The sequence below is a fragment of the Sitophilus oryzae genome, unplaced genomic scaffold (genome assembly GCF_002938485.1).
Source record: "Sitophilus oryzae breed Bouriz unplaced genomic scaffold, Soryzae_2.0 scaffold_1242_pilon_pilon, whole genome shotgun sequence".
NCBI lineage: Eukaryota > Metazoa > Arthropoda > Insecta > Coleoptera > Curculionidae > Sitophilus > Sitophilus oryzae.
Window position 1 is genome coordinate 335,345 of NW_022145885.1, and position 17,577 is coordinate 352,921.

The 17,577-nt window shown below is 31.7% G+C and overlaps 1 protein-coding gene across 1 annotated transcript in view; it reads right to left on the bottom strand.

Annotated features, from left to right (window-relative positions):
- LOC115874198 overlaps positions 1–14,284 on the bottom strand; it is a 130,853-nt gene extending 116,569 nt beyond the window's left edge. The window contains exon 1 of the mRNA XM_030889294.1: positions 14,122–14,284. The gene's annotated coding sequence lies outside the window, so the exon portion shown is untranslated. The remainder of the gene's footprint in view (positions 1–14,121) is intronic.
- Positions 14,285–17,577: the final 3,293 nt, after the last annotated feature.

Consider the following 17,577-nt stretch of genomic DNA (forward strand, 5'->3'; position numbering starts at 1 on the left):
GTAGAATATAGAATAAAAAGATTGACACATGATAGTTAATATATACTTACATATATTTTTTATTTTATTTTTTAATAACTATAGTTGTTTAGGATTTAAACAAAATAAAGTCAGTTTTGGTGGTACCTTTTGATAAATAGGTATGTCATTTAAATTATTTTTGTTTTTGTTTATTTAGTTCTTTATGGTAATATGTAAATTTGGACAAATTTTACAGAATTTAATATGTGGAAAACTTTGGCAGGTATTTTTTCCAAAAGATTCCTACCGATTTCGTAGGTTTTCAAACACACGATAGTACAGTTAATTAATGTATTAAGCCGGGCCCAAACGATCTGTCAAACACTTTCTAACGTTGGACACATGAACATTTGCCACATCGTGTAGGAGAGACACTTGTGAATTGCAATATTGTCGAAGCCTATGCCAAAGCTTATGCCAAATGATCTTCATCAGCGTGTAGGACCGGCTTTACTTTCACTGCTTAATTATACCAAAATTATACCACAGAAATAACACGAGGAGTCTGTCCAATATTCTCGCCTTCGCTGCTTTTTAAATATCGACAGATCGCTTCCGGTTTGTCCTGGAAGTTACGTTTCCTTCTGTAAGTTTTCATTTTACATGAGAATTTAAGTCATGAGCTCCCTTATAGACATTTTTCGTTGGAGTTTGGTTCTTTTGTACATTATTGATTATAATCATTTCGTTATGGCTTTTATTTTATTAAATGAGTTAATGTTGGAGAATGGAACATGGAATAGATGGTATGTTGTTAAGTAATTATTTTATATTTAATTGCTAATTAAGTTGTTTCAGTTTCAAATCAACAACATTCATAGTCCCAAGGAACATCGGATTCCATTACCGTGTGTAGTTGCTATTTCGGATAGCATTACATTTTGATAAGGACAAGGTCATACTACTAGGCAATCCAGTTTATCTAAATTCATGTGAAAGGTGTGGAGTAAAATCTGCATGTGATATTTTAGCAACTTTAATTTTTCTGTTTTTTCTTATAACCCGATATCGACACTCTATTATGCAAGAAATGGACTGAAAATGTGTTACTTATATCTATCTACAATCTAGATTTTGAAATCCGTCCATTTGCATTGCTAACGAGCTGGTTGTTGTTTCTTCTTTATGTTTTGTTTCAGTTTATTTGCATTTGAAAGTGTTTCAAGAAAAGGTAGTTTTTTCCCAAATAATCCCTGAAATAGTTATCTAAATTTCGAGCTTATCTTAATTATTTTATTAGCTGTCTAGGAGTGTTGTTGCATATTTAAGTATCATAAGGTGAATGAGTCATAAGTTGATGCTGTATCATATTATAATCAAAGTATATTAATAAATTTTGTTATGTTTTAATTTTACGTAACGTAGGTATCATGTATTCTTAATATAGTTTTTTGTTAATTTGCTTTATGTATGTATTACAGTTGAGGATTGGAACCTTTGGTTTGCTTTGGTGTTACACAGCAAAATAAAACACTAAATCACCACAATACAATAGGTGTATTGTGGTGATTTAGTGTTTTATTTTGTTTATGTATGTATGTACTTACTTACTGCCATTACTTAGCTGACGAGTATTTTACACTCATCAGAAGATGGTTATGCAAGGCGTTTTCTTTCATGAGCCTTACAGTGACTGAAAAGCCCGATACGTGATGATATCTCTTCCGCACTCCGGACATTCAAAAATCTCATTACTTTGATGCCTCTTTACTTTTCGGTTGTCGTTGTTAACTGAATTTACATTTCTTCACCATTGCGTTTTATTTTGCACCGCTTCCTCTTTAAGTTTTTATGGAAAATATCCTTGTAGATTTTGAGTTGTCCACCCGGTTTCGTCTTACCGTCTGCAAGTTCACAGCAAAGAAAAGATTTTAAGAAGTCTTTTAAATTTCATAATATTCTTGAGGCGCTTGTAATTCTGTGCTGAATTTCAGAGTGAATGTTAGCCTTTGCCGAGATCAAACTGCCGAGGTAATTGAATTCCGCGACATATTCCAATAGTTCTCCGATTTTTATAGCATTGTTGTGATATTCCGGGGGAGTGCACATGATTTTAGTTTCATCGATGTTCAGCTTAAGGCCCAAAGCCTCGTATGCCTAGATGTGTTCAGCATTTCTTGTAATTGCTGTAACTGTTACGTTTTTGCAACTAGAGCGTAGTCATCAGCGTACTCTGAAGTTCTGTGACCAATTTTATATTATGTAAATAGTAATTAAACGATATAAAAATACTCAATGTCCCATCTGAGGATGTTAATTAAAAAAGCATCGATATTGGTGCAGCGATAGCACAGAAACCGGCAAAAATCAAATAGTGAGTATATGCATGAATTAATGCATTGTTTAATAATATTTAATGCAATATCACTGCTAAGATTTAATGAACATATAAATTTTGTTTTTCACTTCTCAAAATTTGTAATATTTATTGAGTATTTTTTATTTTTAATTAACATTTGTATTATAATAATGTTAGCAGCTAATATTAACATTAAGGCAAATATGTATTAGTCAAACACCAGAATAAAAGTCCATGCATAAAGAAAACAATGAACCTCTTTTGTTTATGATATTTTTCTCAGTATTCGTTTAGCAGAATCTGAAGTTTATTTATTTTAACAAGAACTTATTATGGAAGATATTTATATTTCTTTTTTGTTGAGATATTTTTAGTTTCCTTCTCTCATGTTTCTTGCTCGGTACTTTCTGCAGCTCTTAATAAATTCTCATTGGGTTGTTGAAATATTCTTTGTTATCATCGCTTTCTTTGGTACAGAAATTTGAAGGAATGAATAACTCAAAGGAAAAAATTCAAAATTGAAAAAGTTACTTATGTTTTACTGGATTGAAAGTTAGCACTTCAAAAGCAGAAAAACTGTTTTTACTATTTTTTTTTCATATTCAATATAAATGGTACCTACATACTTTTTGATTAAGAGTATGGTATTAATTCTTTTAACGCATATTGCAAATCTTACTGAATTTTGTCTTGGTTCTTTTATACATCCAGTAGTACAATTGCATATGTTTTTTACGAGAAAAATGGGATAATATATATTGTTATCATCACTTCCTGGCAACATTTTGATTTTCCTTGTTACAAAAATTTGAAGGAACGAATATCTCGATGGAGAAATTCAAAATTGACAAAAGTTACTTGTGTTTTACTCTTTTTGAAGGTACATACTTCAAAGAACAGAGACACTGTTTTTACTAGAAATTTTTCATATTCTCTATAAAAATATGACATTACCTACTTACTTTTTGATTAAGGGTGTGGTATTAATTCTTTTAATACATATTGAGAATCTTCTTACTAAATTTTGTCTTGCTTCTTTCCAGTAGTAGGTGCATACATCCAGTAGTAGGTAGTAAAATTGCAAATGCTTTTTTACGAGAAAAATGGAAAATCATCACTAGCAAACTGAAACTCTTCACGTATAGGTGAATGCACAATCTATTTCGAGGAAGGAAACACTACGTGCCGGAAACGATATGTGTATATACACAGATCTTTAGTCAAAAGTCTGTATAACTATTGCATATAGTAAATTTTAAATAGACACGTTTTTCTTGTACTCTAAAGAAAACGTTTAAAAATGATATCTCAATGTTGAAAGAAAAATAATTTGTTAGAATGAATAATTAATGGTATCGTACGTAAAAAAATAGTTATATTTCATAAGCATGTTGTTTTATAACACCTGTAATTGGCATACGTATTAAAAATGTGTAAAGGAAGTTTTGATATTGTAACTAAATACCTAGAAAATCTTCTGAGACATAAAATCGAAGCGAATAAAACATTTAGAGGTCTTCATAGATTGATATCTTGTATATAATTTTAATTTGATTAGATCTAGATTAGAGAATTTTTTCAGTAGGTATCAGTATACAAAAATTTAAAAAAAATATATTTTTGAATTCTCTCCTATTGCTTCAGGTGTCATTTTTTCTTTTGAAAAATATTTTGGGCTCCAAATAAAAAGTTACTCAAGTTCTTTTCAATATCTACAGAGCGTCTGTTCCTGGCGGCTGAGCTTGAATTAGATGTTTCTAGAAAACTAAAATATCTAGATTGGTTTTTTTTGGACAACAATGTTTCACAGTCAGATCTCTCGATTAAAACTATTTGCAGTATCGAGACACGTCCGATAAATAGGTACCGGAAGTTGACAGCAACTTTCTTATTTTAAAAGGATTATGGCATTTTTTCCTGTAGATTTAAATTCACCATTAAATTTGATGAATTGTGATATCAAATAACACTATAATTTAAAATTAACCGTTTTTAAGAAACAAATATATTTTTAAAGCTAAAAAATGTCAAATAATAGTTATTTTTTATACAAGACGATAAAATGGTATTTTATAGTCGACCAAAAAGATTAATTCACAAAGGATGAAATCGCGAGTGAATTAATTTCGGGAGACGATAATGCAATTTTATCGTCGTGTATAAAACAATATTATTCCATAGCGAGTTACGTTTTAAAAAATATTCAGAAATTATTATTTCAAAGAATTTATTACGAGTAGAAAAAATATTGTGCTGGGTTGGCGTTGGTTTCTATCAGTGGCGGCTCGTGACCCTTGTGACTGGGTAGGCGACAAAAATTTAGTTGCGTCTATTTGCCCCCCTCCCCCCTAATCTACATAATACCCTAACCTAGTTTGTAAATATATGTTATCTCTGGGTTAAAAACATAGCTCAAGAATGTTTTAGACAAAACTAAAGCAAAAATAACAGCATTCAACATAATGAAATAATGATTGACATGTACAAGTATATGTTTTTTATCTATTATTATGAATTCACTATGGAGTACATCATAGAATTTTATTTTTATTTAGTTACGCAAACTTAAAATTTGGTAGTATTGAGAGAAAGAATAATTATGTTTTTATATTAAATTGATGAGTCGGTCTCTTAATAAAGAAAAGTTATTTATTATTATATCAGTAAAATCATCAGATTGTTGAAGAGCTGCGAAAAGATCTTTTTAGATTGAAAGTAAGGCCAAGTGACGATAAACGTTTATTTTTCATGGAATCTCTACTATAAATTTTAATGCATTTCAAACATGATGTCTCAACAACAACATATGGACCAAACTACTTCTATATAAATCCCGAATAACTTATGAAAAGGAATACAAAAATTTTCAAAAATGGAAGCAATTAAAAACGCGCGAGAAGAAATAAAGTTTTTAACTTATCCTCGCTGTTAAAGTATCATTTAATCTACTCTTGCGGTTAGAGTACTATTTTATCTACTATTTTTGATAGATATTAAGGCAATTTTAAATTTTAACAGTTGCTATGGAAAAAATATAAATATAACATGAATATAACGTAAACCAGACGTCAGAGCGCTACGGCTAGAGAAAACCTTAATCACCCCTATCTATTATAACTCTTATCACTCCAATTATTTAATCATACAATCTTTCGATGCAATGCAATCTTTACATCCCACATATCCTGATGGTTCCCAAGTCAAGAATTACTTTTAGAAAAAAAATACATACAATATTTCATTACATTTCCTTGTATTACCATTTCTCTGGGATATATCATTTCACACTACCTCTTCTGTATCTTCAAATTTTCCTTTTTTTATTCTACCAGCACCAGAGTCATGGGACAATAATTAGCTAGTCCACCATCGCCGGACGGCGGTACTTTTTCCCATTATTCTTTTACCAAAGTGTGACGAAGAAGAGGAACAGTCTAAGAACCAAAGTATATCAAGAAGGTGAAACCTAATAAGATTTCGCCTTCTTCGACGGTCCTTGACCGTGCTCGCGTTGCAACCGCGGATGCACCTCGCGCCGCAACCTTACCGTAATGTCTCTTAGTCATGCGGCGTTGTCGGACATGGGAGAAAATCGGTAGGCTTGGGGACGGATCATTCTCCGTGTAGACTGAATTTAAAGTGACAAGACGTCCGAAATTATGATAAACGGTTGATTATTACTTAGACGCGATATACCGGGTGCGTCTCAAAAGCCTCTCATCCCTGTAACTTTTTGTAATTTTTTAGATGAAAAAAAAAACGACGATATTTGGTAAGTTAGTATATGACATAAATTAGGATTGATTGACGTATTCAATTGTTTTTAGTCACTTCCTGTTTCACCGGAAATGACTACAACTTTTGATTTTTAAATAACATCCTTGGTATTTTTTCAATTTATTCGATAGAAAATAACACTGTGAATAGAATGACATATCATATGTCAACTTTTGAGATTTTCGCATATGGTTTATTCTCGGGTTTATTTGAAATTGTAACATGTGGTTCAAACGATAATTTGATATAGTCATTCTATTCAGAGTGATATTTTCTATCGAATAAAGTAAAAATATACCGAGGGTGCCATTTAAAAATCAAAAGTTATAGTAATTTCCGGTGAAACTGAATCTGGATATACTAACATACCAAATCTTGTTTTTTTTTATCTGAAAGAATAAAAAAACTTATAAATATAAATACGGGTGAGTCACTTTCGAGACGGACCCGGTATATTCCGAAGACTTGTCCGTCAAAAATTTCTTCATTTCATTGTACAGGGTGTCTCACTAAGAATAGCTCTCAGCTGCATCTCGGAAAGTATTAGCCGTAGGGCTTACGGAAAAAAAAAATATTTACAACTGAAGAGGCTATGAGAAATTGCTGGAAATTATTTTCAAGTTTGTAAAACTAGAGGTCGCAACCGAGGTCTAATTTTGGCTATATAATGGGTAATATAAATAATAGCTTCATAATTGTCAGTAAATTTTGGATTTTTTTGTTAGAACCATTTTCCCCTATCTGCTTAAATAAAGTGGTGGGCGAAGGTTAGACCTGTCTTTATTTAAATGTTAATAACTCCGGACTGGATGATCAGAATCCAACAAACGAGGGCTCGTTTACAAGAGCGTTTCTTACTCTGTATTATACCATAAAATAATAGTAATAAGCTTTTGAATGTAGACGCTAGGGGGCGGTGTCTTACAATTTAACAAACATTGCGCGTTTTTCCAAAAAAATTAAAAACAATAGTATATGTAATTTTAGCTGATAGTAAAGAGTAGTAAAAGCTTAAAAAGTCAGCGAAAACCGCCTCTTGATATCTTCTTTCAAACCGAAGATATTAGCAAAATTATAATACTTAAATACCAAAAAATAAGCCCTTAATTACCTTATTTTTACAACACAGTATCAGTAGCCTCTTGATTATGCCCATTCTCATAAACAAATAGGATTAGAAAATACTATAAGAGTAAAATTATAATAAATAAAAAAAAACACGAAACGCTACGAAACAAATCAGAGTCGGACCTACTATGTTGATATGAAAAATAAATTTCATTTTTACGTGAGGAACTTCCCCACAAGAGATGGCGCATGTTTTTTGAAACACCCTGTATAATAATTATTTATTGTATTAATTAACATTTTATATGTATATTAAAATATGTATATGAGCGATTTGACCTAGAATTTTTCTGCCCTTGAAATCTAGAGAATAAACTAATAAAGTAGGTATGTATATTATGTATTTACTACATATTAACACTTTTTGTTATGTCAAACATCTGGCTTTTATGCTAAATTTCGTTATCTACCTAACATGTGCTTCTGTATATTATGTCACAGAGCAAATATACGATTGTTGTAAGCCAAATACGCCTTCATATATATATATATATATATATTTTAATTTAGACTTTCAGTTGTTCAAATAAAACAACAAATATATACATATTTTTAATTTTATTAAAGTTTTTATTTAGTTAGTTACTTATTTATATTTTTATTTTAAATATTAATTTATTTGAATTTGTTATTTCTAGGTACCCTTTTCATAAAAAAATAATTACTCTTTTAGACGTATTAAAAATTGCATTGAGTCGTTATACATATATAGGAAATTTATTGGTAGGTATTAGCATTGTTTTTCAAATGTATTAACACAATATACGGATATATTTTTTTATTTAACAAGTTGTCGCCGTGATTAAGTCATATTTAAAAATAAATTTTTATATGATATATAAATGTTTATGTAACAGTTTGCAGTGGTGTAGTTAGAAACATAAAATAAAAATCAGAAAAGTTTGTTTTAAGAAAATATTTTTAAAATAAAATTTTATTCTATTTTTATTATCTCTTATTTTCTTTATTATCTATTTATAATAATTTATTTTGTAAAATTTGCAGTTATTTCTGTATAAAAGATAATGTCATTTCATCTGTGTTGATTTTTCAACGAAATGATTTAGAAAAATTTATAGCATTTCCCATCTTAAAAATTTATTATATCTAGTATCTATTAATTGCTTTAAACCTATTTTAAACCAAGAGTAAAACAATTGTTTAGTAAATTTTACCGATATTTTCGAGTACAAGTAAAACTGTCAATGCCCCTTATATATTTTTATTTATTTTGTACATTTTTATAGGAAAAAAACAGAGAAAAAACTATCTTTAATAGCAAAATATCTGCTATATTATTGTTTTCCGTATATACGTGTAGGCAGAGCCATCTACTGTTAGTGGTAATGAACTTTTCCTTCCCTGAGTAACGGTTTCATATTGATTCAAGCGGCAGGTTTGGCTATCGCAACTTAGAGGTCGCTAATAACAATAAACTTTAGAATTCCCAAATTTAATTATTTAATTTTCAATTTTTTCAAAATATTTAGAAGATTGGCAACATATATTTTTAAAATGTATTAAACTAAAATATTTCTTGTAATATTATCGAACATATTCGGCACATATCGGTCTTGTATGTTATTTGTTATTTCTGTGCCATTACTGTAGCAGGGGTCATAAACATATGAAAAAAAGACCTTGTGCAATTTTTTGCCTGTACAATGTACATTTACCTGGCCTAACATTAAAAAAGACATAAAAATACTAAATTTATGTTTATGTTGGCATCTATTTTATTTAATGGTATTTTTTAACCTACTGACCCTTTAGAGTTATAGTTATAATAGTTGTTAGGTGTGCACATTAACAAATAATATAATCATTTTGTATGACTAGATTTAATTTTATTTAAATATACCGGGTGCGTCTCAGAAGTGGCTCCTCCCTATAACTTTTTTATTTTTTTAGATAAAAAACGAGATTTGGTATAGTATATGACATAAATTAGGATTGATTGACGTATTCAATTATTTTTATCACTTCCTGTTTCACCGGAAATGACTACTTTTGATTTTTAAATGGCACCCTCTATTTTTTGTACTTTATTCTATAGAAAATCACACTCTAAATATAATGACATATCATATGTCAACTTTTGACATTTTCTTATATGATTTATTTGAAATTGTAACATGCGTTTCATATACAGGGTTGTCCGAACTGAATTCCGGAAACTTCAGCAGCATGTTCTGCTGATAAAAATAAGTAAAAAAGTTCGTATAAATGTATGTCCTAAAATGCTTAGTTTCGGAGATACAGGGTGTACAAATCTCATTTTTATATTCATTTTTTCCAATTAATTTCTGAAGTAATGTCAATATTTGGATGAAAATTGGTGTCTAGGAGTTTTTTGACATGAGAAATTTGATTTTGATGTCAATATGACTCCTATTTGTAGCGGGCGCCACCTACATGTGTTTTAACTCTTTTGAAAGGTAATAACTTTTCTTCCGTACCTGTATAAAACTACTGAGTGAAAAAATATTCATTTACGTGATTTTTTACGTAAAAAATGTCTCTTGGTAAAAATTGCTATGAGCAACCGTTCTCCAGATATTTAGAATATAAATAATCAATACATGTCATTATTGACAAAAAGTAAACATGTTGAGTAGATAGTTATTTGACTGAAATGATAAATTTGGGAAATTTTAATTTTTTTAAATTAATCAAATTTTTCTTCAAAAAAATTATGATAAGACGGTTTCTGTTGAACCTTTGGCACAAAAACATATCAAATTTATGATTTCAGTCTAATAACTATTTAGCCAACATGTTTAATTCATGTCAATGATGACAGGTACTGATAATTTCGATTCAACATATCTCGAGAACCATTACTCGTAGCGATTTTTACCAAGAGACCTTTTTTACGTAAAAAACGTTGCAAATGTATATTTTTTTACTCAGTAGATTTATACAGGTATGGACAAAAAGTTATTACTCTTCAAACCAATTAATAAATATGTAGGTGGCGCCCTCTACAAGTAGGAGTCATATTGATATCAAAATCAAATTTCTCATGTCAAAAAACTCCCTGACACCAATTTTCATCCAAATATTGACGTTACTTCAGAAATTATTTGGAAAAAATCAAAATAAAAATTATACTTTTACATCCTATATCTCCGAAACTAAGCATTTTAAGACATACATTTATACGAACTTTTTTACATATTTTTATTTGCAGAATATTGTGCCGAAGTTTCCGGAATACAGTTCCGACCACCCTGTATAACAACAATTTCACTCGAAATACCAAGTGTGTGTTACCAAATTATTCGTAAAAAATTCTTTGTCCAAATATGCTAATGAGCCATCCTCGTTCCATTTGAAAAAATTGAGATATGATTAAAAATACGATTTGGGCATCTTTTAACCGGAGCCATGACAAGGCACGAAAAATATTAGACGGTTAACTCTATTTTAAGTGAAAATGTGAAAAGTTGACATATGATATGTCATTCTATTTTCTATCGAATGAAGTAGAAAAATACCGAGAGTGCCGTTTATAAATCAAAAGTTGTAGTCATTTCCGGTGAAACAGGAACTGACCAAAATCAATTGAATACGTCAATCACTCCTAATTTGTCATATACTAACATTCCAAATTTGTTTTTTTTATCTGAAAAAATAAAAAGTTATAGGGGTGAGCCACTTTTGAGACATATATGATTTCAAATTATTTTTTTATTGAATAATTGGTTACAGTATTCCGAAAGGACGAATCCTATAAACAAGTATTATTCAGACTGTCAGTTTCCTCAATAAAAATTGTAGAGTGATAAATGGCGAATGAAAGGCGACTTTAGAGCGATTATTATGGGCAATATAACACCGGTAAAGAATAAGCTGACATTAACGATCTAGCTCGCATTAAAATGCCCATATACCGCGTGTCGCTGCACACAAATGGCAAATTGTTATGCTAAAAAGAAAACCGCTTGTTTAGCGAACGGTAAGTAGGCTAAAAAATCGAATTTGATAACTGTCAAAGTGAAGTAATAGAAGTTTATATGGCAAAAAGTATTACAAATTGAATTTGAATTATTAAAGCTTATTATTTCAAAGTCAGAATTAGTGTGGCGAAAGTGTGTTTTTATGGCCAAATCTTTTGTCCAACAGAAAGTCAAAATTTTTAACATTCAAAAAGGTCGCTTACTTTAAACATCGATGACCTAACAACTAATTTTGTACAATTTGAAATAATGCCAAATAAGGCTGTTGTAGAGAAAAAGCAATGGCAATTTTCACGATGTGACACACAGGGTAGGATTGTATAAAAAACGTTGAGGTATCAAAAAAAGTATCAAATATCACTTCTAGGTAGGTGTAGTGAACTTTTTAACTAAAAAATATGTCAAAAATCCTGTTGTTAAATAGCGGAAACTTATTTAGAAACACCCTGTAAAGTTATTCTCTCATTCAGGTCGGAGACGAATCCAACAAATCAGAGAATATTAAAATCGGCCCAGCCATTCTTGAGATATATGTATGTAAATGGTGTACTAACCCGACTTTGTTTTAATTATATATATTTACGACCACTAAGCACATAGGTATTGAATGTTTGCATTGTCGACTTTTTAAACATTTTAAAATCAGTGTCACATTATCTACCTTTCGTTCCGTCGCGCGTCGTCTATTTCCCACTAATTTCACGTCTATTCAGTCTATTAATTTCTCGTCTTAACAAAATCCAAACCAAATTAAGCCAATGTTAAATAGTATTTAAATCTCAGAAGAAAGTTGTCATTACTATCTCCACATTTTTGTTAATATCTCGGCGGTAATAAAGCACTTGGGTACGTATTAAATATAGTTTGAGGTGGTCAGGTGGCTGCCCTCTAGTGATGAGCGAGACGGGTCTTGGTCTTGCACAAAAAGCGATACTAGCTTTAGATGTACAAAACCAAGACCAGGGTTGGGTAGGTAGAAAATTTACATATTCTACCCTATTTTCTGCATATTAGTTTTAGTTGACCAACTAATCGTCTACATTTTGTACATGTCCAGATGTAGAAAATTTGTTTTGTATATTGAAAGTAGACTAGAAGAAATCTAGTGATACTAGAAGAAATCTTCCGTCAACTGGACTGAAGCAGCAAAAGATTAAAAATAGATGGAGAATATCTTAACTATCTAAGATTCGCTGATGACATATAGAATAATAATTGTCAGTAGTCCTGAAGAACCACAAGTACAAATTAATGAACTAAATACAGCCATCAATAAAGTGGGTCTCAAAATGAATTTATCAAAAACTAAAGTAATGTAGAACGAACTAATGGAAAGAAAAGACATTCTAATAAATTACACAACACTGGAAATACTAGAAGAATATATTATATATTTGGGACAACTGATACATAGCTCGGGATCTCTACTGCCATCAACAGAATTAAGTTAGCATGGAGTACTTATGGAAGAAATTCAATCATATTCAAATCTAAAATGCCACTCTATCTAAGAAAGAAAATATTGGACCAATGTGAACTACCAGTGATGATCTATGCGTGCGAAACCTGGATACTTAAAACGGATATCATAAGGAGATTGCAGGTCGCACAACGCTCAATGGAACGAAATATGCAGGGAATAACCAAGTGAGACCGTAAAAGAATAGAATGGATACGACAAAAGACCCAAGTAATAGGTGTCATCTACGGAGTCATATCCATCAAATGGCAATGGGCAGGACACCTGGCAAGAAGAACGGACAACAGATGGACCACAAAAATTACAACATGGTACCCACGAATAATTAAGAGGCCTAGAGGAAGACCGAACCTGAGATGGGACCATGATATTAGGAAATTAGCAGGGATAACTTCGGCCCGCATAGCCAACAATAGACAACAATGAGCTACAAAGAAAGTATGTGAGGGAAGCTACACCATAATTGGAAATGGTTGAATAAGCTTAAAATGATGATGATGATGATGATGATATTGAAAGTGTGGCGAGGCTGTATGTCAAACGTACAGCCTCACCACGAAAAGTATCATTTTTACTCCTAATAAAATAATATACTATTTTATATTGTCAATCACGTCGCAAAAATTAATACTTTTGTGACGTTCGAAAAAAAACCATTTTTTTTGAAGAAGATGCTTGCCTCTATTAGAAAAGTGCAAAAATCTATTAACGACTCGCAGGAGTCTTGCTCAAGACCAAGACTGGACCCTGTAAGATCAGAAGCGAGTCTTTTATTTTACTTTTTTTTCAAATAAACTGTTTCTTATTTTAATTCACTGATGATTTATTTACTTTGCCCACTTGTTTTTACAGCAATTTATACTTTGGCTATTTAAATCGCGATTTATATTGAGAAATTAATTGATTTCAATTGAAAATTTTAAATGATTTGATTTAAATCGTCCCAAACATGTCATGTAAAATGACATACCGGAAGCATACTTTAATCTAATTATACAGGGTGTCTTAAATAATTGCAAATATTTTCAGAGCTGGTAGATCTCGATAAAAGAAGCATTTTTTCTTTACCGTTGTTTTAAATAAATCCAAAATAACTGACATATTTTACTTTGAAAATTTGCAAAAAAATCTATTAATTTTTTGCCAAAATTTTGCTTGACCACTGCACTGGGTCTTTTCTGGATTTTCTTTCTTGTAAATTTAATCTACTAGCTATGATGCCGTATTATCAAGAAATTATGTTTTTAACTAACAGCTAAAGAAATCCAAAAAACATAAAAAAATTCCAAATTTTCAAAAAAAAAATTCGCGAAAAAAACCTCATCGTGTTTCTGGGTTCGAAATATACTACCTCTAAAAATATTCGCACTTATTTAAGACTTACACTGTATAATAAAGATACGCATAATGACGAAATCAAAATACATTTTTGTTATATACTTCATTGGACTTACCCTCACTATTCTATTCGAATTACCATAAATTACCAATAGGTTAGCACAAGCCAGTTAAAACCACGATATCGGTCGGCTTCCTTCGTTGAATATTTATGTCTTTTCACCGATTTTTCGCGACCATTTTCACCAATAGATGACCGCCGGCCGTTACAAAGACGACTGAATCCGAAATCGGTAATTAGATGGTACGAAACCGGTAACCCATTCGGTATTATCAGCGTGTGTCGGACATTTCGTACCCCGTTTTACAGTTACCTTTCTTGCCGGTGTCGTCTTTAATTCCGAAATTTATGGAAACTTGCAGGTGGGAATCGCAAAACTACCTTTACAGGGGTACTTTAAAAACTTCTCTATCTTTTTACGGTGTTTCATCAAGCCCCACTATCTGCTGTTTTTTTTGTGCGACGGAAGAATCTAATTATGGTTTTTAAGTAATTCCCTAATGAACAAGGTTAATGAAAAAACTTGAAAGGAGTTAGGAATTAATAGCATGTAGAAAATGTAGAATGTATGGAGAGGGGCTAATCACCTCGACTTTATAGATCTATTGTGAATTCCCCGTCCCCCTTTCATGAGTTATAACTCGTTATAACTCATCATACAGTCTCAGGGCTTTGACAATAGCCAGTAACTGCGACGGCTTCACAGACGTTACTTCTTCATCTCTGATATCAGTACCAAAGTTTATGGCACGAATGGTTGTCGTCTCGGTGCACTCAATGATGAGGTGTTTTGGTGTTTCCCCATTTTTCTCACAGAATCTGCATTCGCCGTTCTTTGTTAGCTTCAATCTACTGAGGTGTTCGTTAGTCGATCCGATTCTTCCAGGTTTTTGTGTTCCGCTTTAAATTGGTTTCCTCTTGGGAAGGGGGACGGTTCACAAGTGCTTCAGTTAGTTGAGTGTTCGTTCCTTTTCTAGCTAGGTGGTTTTTTTTCATTGTTTCCTATCTTTTAGTGAACTGTCACGCAGAGTAGCAGGACCTTATTTTCTTTGCCTAATTTGTTCAGCTTCTCTAGGTATTCTTTGACCAACTTCGAATTGATGGTTACTGAGTTGATCGCTTTTCGTACTGCTGGACTAGTGGATAAGATAGTTCCTATATAATTTGTACGCATTTTTCGATATCGTAGATTTCTATCCGATTTTGGAAGCATCAGTATACCACGTTTTGGTGAAGAATATACCAACATATCATATACCACGCTTTTACCTGTTGAGCAGTAGTGCAGCGTTTATATAGTGTTGCGAGCCGGTGTGGACTCGACCTAATCTCACAATATGGCCCGCCCTCGGATGACCTTAACATCGCATAGACACCGCAATGATTCATTCGTTCGAGAAGAATCGAGACCCACTAGAATGGACTAGTACATACGAGAACATGCTTAATATAGTTAAAGAAAGGAAAGTCTCATACCTCGGCCATATCCTTAGAGGAGACAAATATTACATTCCTAAGCTGATTCTACAAGGAAAAATAGAGGGACGGCGAGGCCCAGGAAGAAAACAACATTCCTGGCTAAGAAACATACGGGATTGGTGTAACATCAGCGACGCAGCCACCATATTTCGAAGAGCCGAAAACGGCACTCTACACATTGTATGAAGAGTAAAGACAATCGCCAACGTGCGGCTAAGCACAAGGCACAGGAAGAAGAAGAAGTTCTAGATATGACAATATGCAAAGAACAAGTATACAATGCAGATGAGTTCATCAAGATGAAAAATCATATCCATATTAAAGGATCGAAAGACCGATTAACTGTTTATACCATCATTTTCTAAAGAAATAAATTTAAGTATATAGCTCCAGTAATCCGGCCACCTCGATAATCGTGGTGTATGCCGGCACGATATCTGCCCGGACTACTGAAGTTATACTGTATGTCAGTGCGACAGCTGGACAAAAATGCTGTGCTCTGTACTAGAAAACGATAAGTCGGTGACAAATGTTATATTCAAGGCCCAGTCTCTTAATAGACTTTTTAAATAGGATACTAGTGGAGATTGTAATCTAGAGATTTGAATCTAATCTAATTGATCTATTGGACAAACAACGGTATGGAACCACTGTTGGTCCAAGTAGGAATCAGCTGTGCAGAATAGGTAACAGTTTTTTTTTTGGATCACACACATGAACTGGTATAAGGGAACAAATAACCTGTTTCTTGTAAACGTTAGGGGTTTCTTTATCGAAGAACAAGGAACAAGAATTACATTCTTTACAGAAGTCTAAAGTTACATTGAAATTAAACCGTTTCTCTTAACTTTTATTATCTTTCAAAAACGACTGAAGAACGGTGAAACGTAGGTTTTCTTACGCAGCACTATTTACTATATATTAATCTGTGAAAGGAAGGTCCTATATCGTAATAAATGCAGTTTTCTGAGTCAGTTTTTTTCAAATTCTGAAACCAAATTAAAATAAATTTTCTTCCCATAAATAGTTCAGTACCTACTTGTTGTTATAACCTCGTAATCAAAAACTAGTTTAAAAATTTACATATTTTAGAACGCGAGTAACATTTTTTAAATGGTCTCTTTATGTGTTCTAATGTAGACAATGTTTACATACTATAAAGTAAGTTGGTTAGTAGAGTATTTTTTTATGTTTTTAAATTACAGCAATTTAGAATAGTCCCAGTAATTCTCATTAGTACCAATTATTATACAGGGTGAGTCTTAAATAAGTGCAAATATTTTTAGGGGTAGTCGAGGGGGTAGTATATTTCGACCCCAGAAACACGATTATGAGTTTTTTTAGAAGTATTTGGCTAATGACTTGGTTAATGACTGTTTGCCGCTTAATCATGAATATTATAAGATATCAACCAGGTAATCAATTTTAATTATACCGGGTGCGTCTCAAAAGTGGCTCACCCCTATAAATTTTTTATTTTTTCAGATAATAAAACGAAATTTGGCATGTTAGTATACGACATAAAACAGGATTGATTGACGCAGTCATTTGTTTTCGGTCACTTCCGGTTTCACCGGAAATAACTACATTTTTTGTTTTTTACATGACACACTGTATTTTTTTTAGTTTATTCGATAGAAAATGACACTCTGAATAGAATGACATATCACATGTCAACTTTTCACATTTTCGCATATGGTTTATTTGAAATTATAACATGCGGTTCATAACGACAATTTGACTCGAAATACCAAGTGTGTGGTATCAAATTATGCGTAAAAAATGCTTTTTCCAAATATAATAATGAGCCATCCTCGTTCCATTTGAAGAAATTGAGAATGACTAAAAATACGATTTGTGTATCTTTTAACCAGCCAGGGACTAGAAACTAAAAAACATTAGACGATCGAATCTATTTTTTCAAAGTTTTTTTGTTAAAAATTAGTATTTTTAACACAGTCATGGCACTCTAGATTGACATTTACAATATAATTTGTTTTTAAGCGAATATGTCAAAAGTTAACATATGATA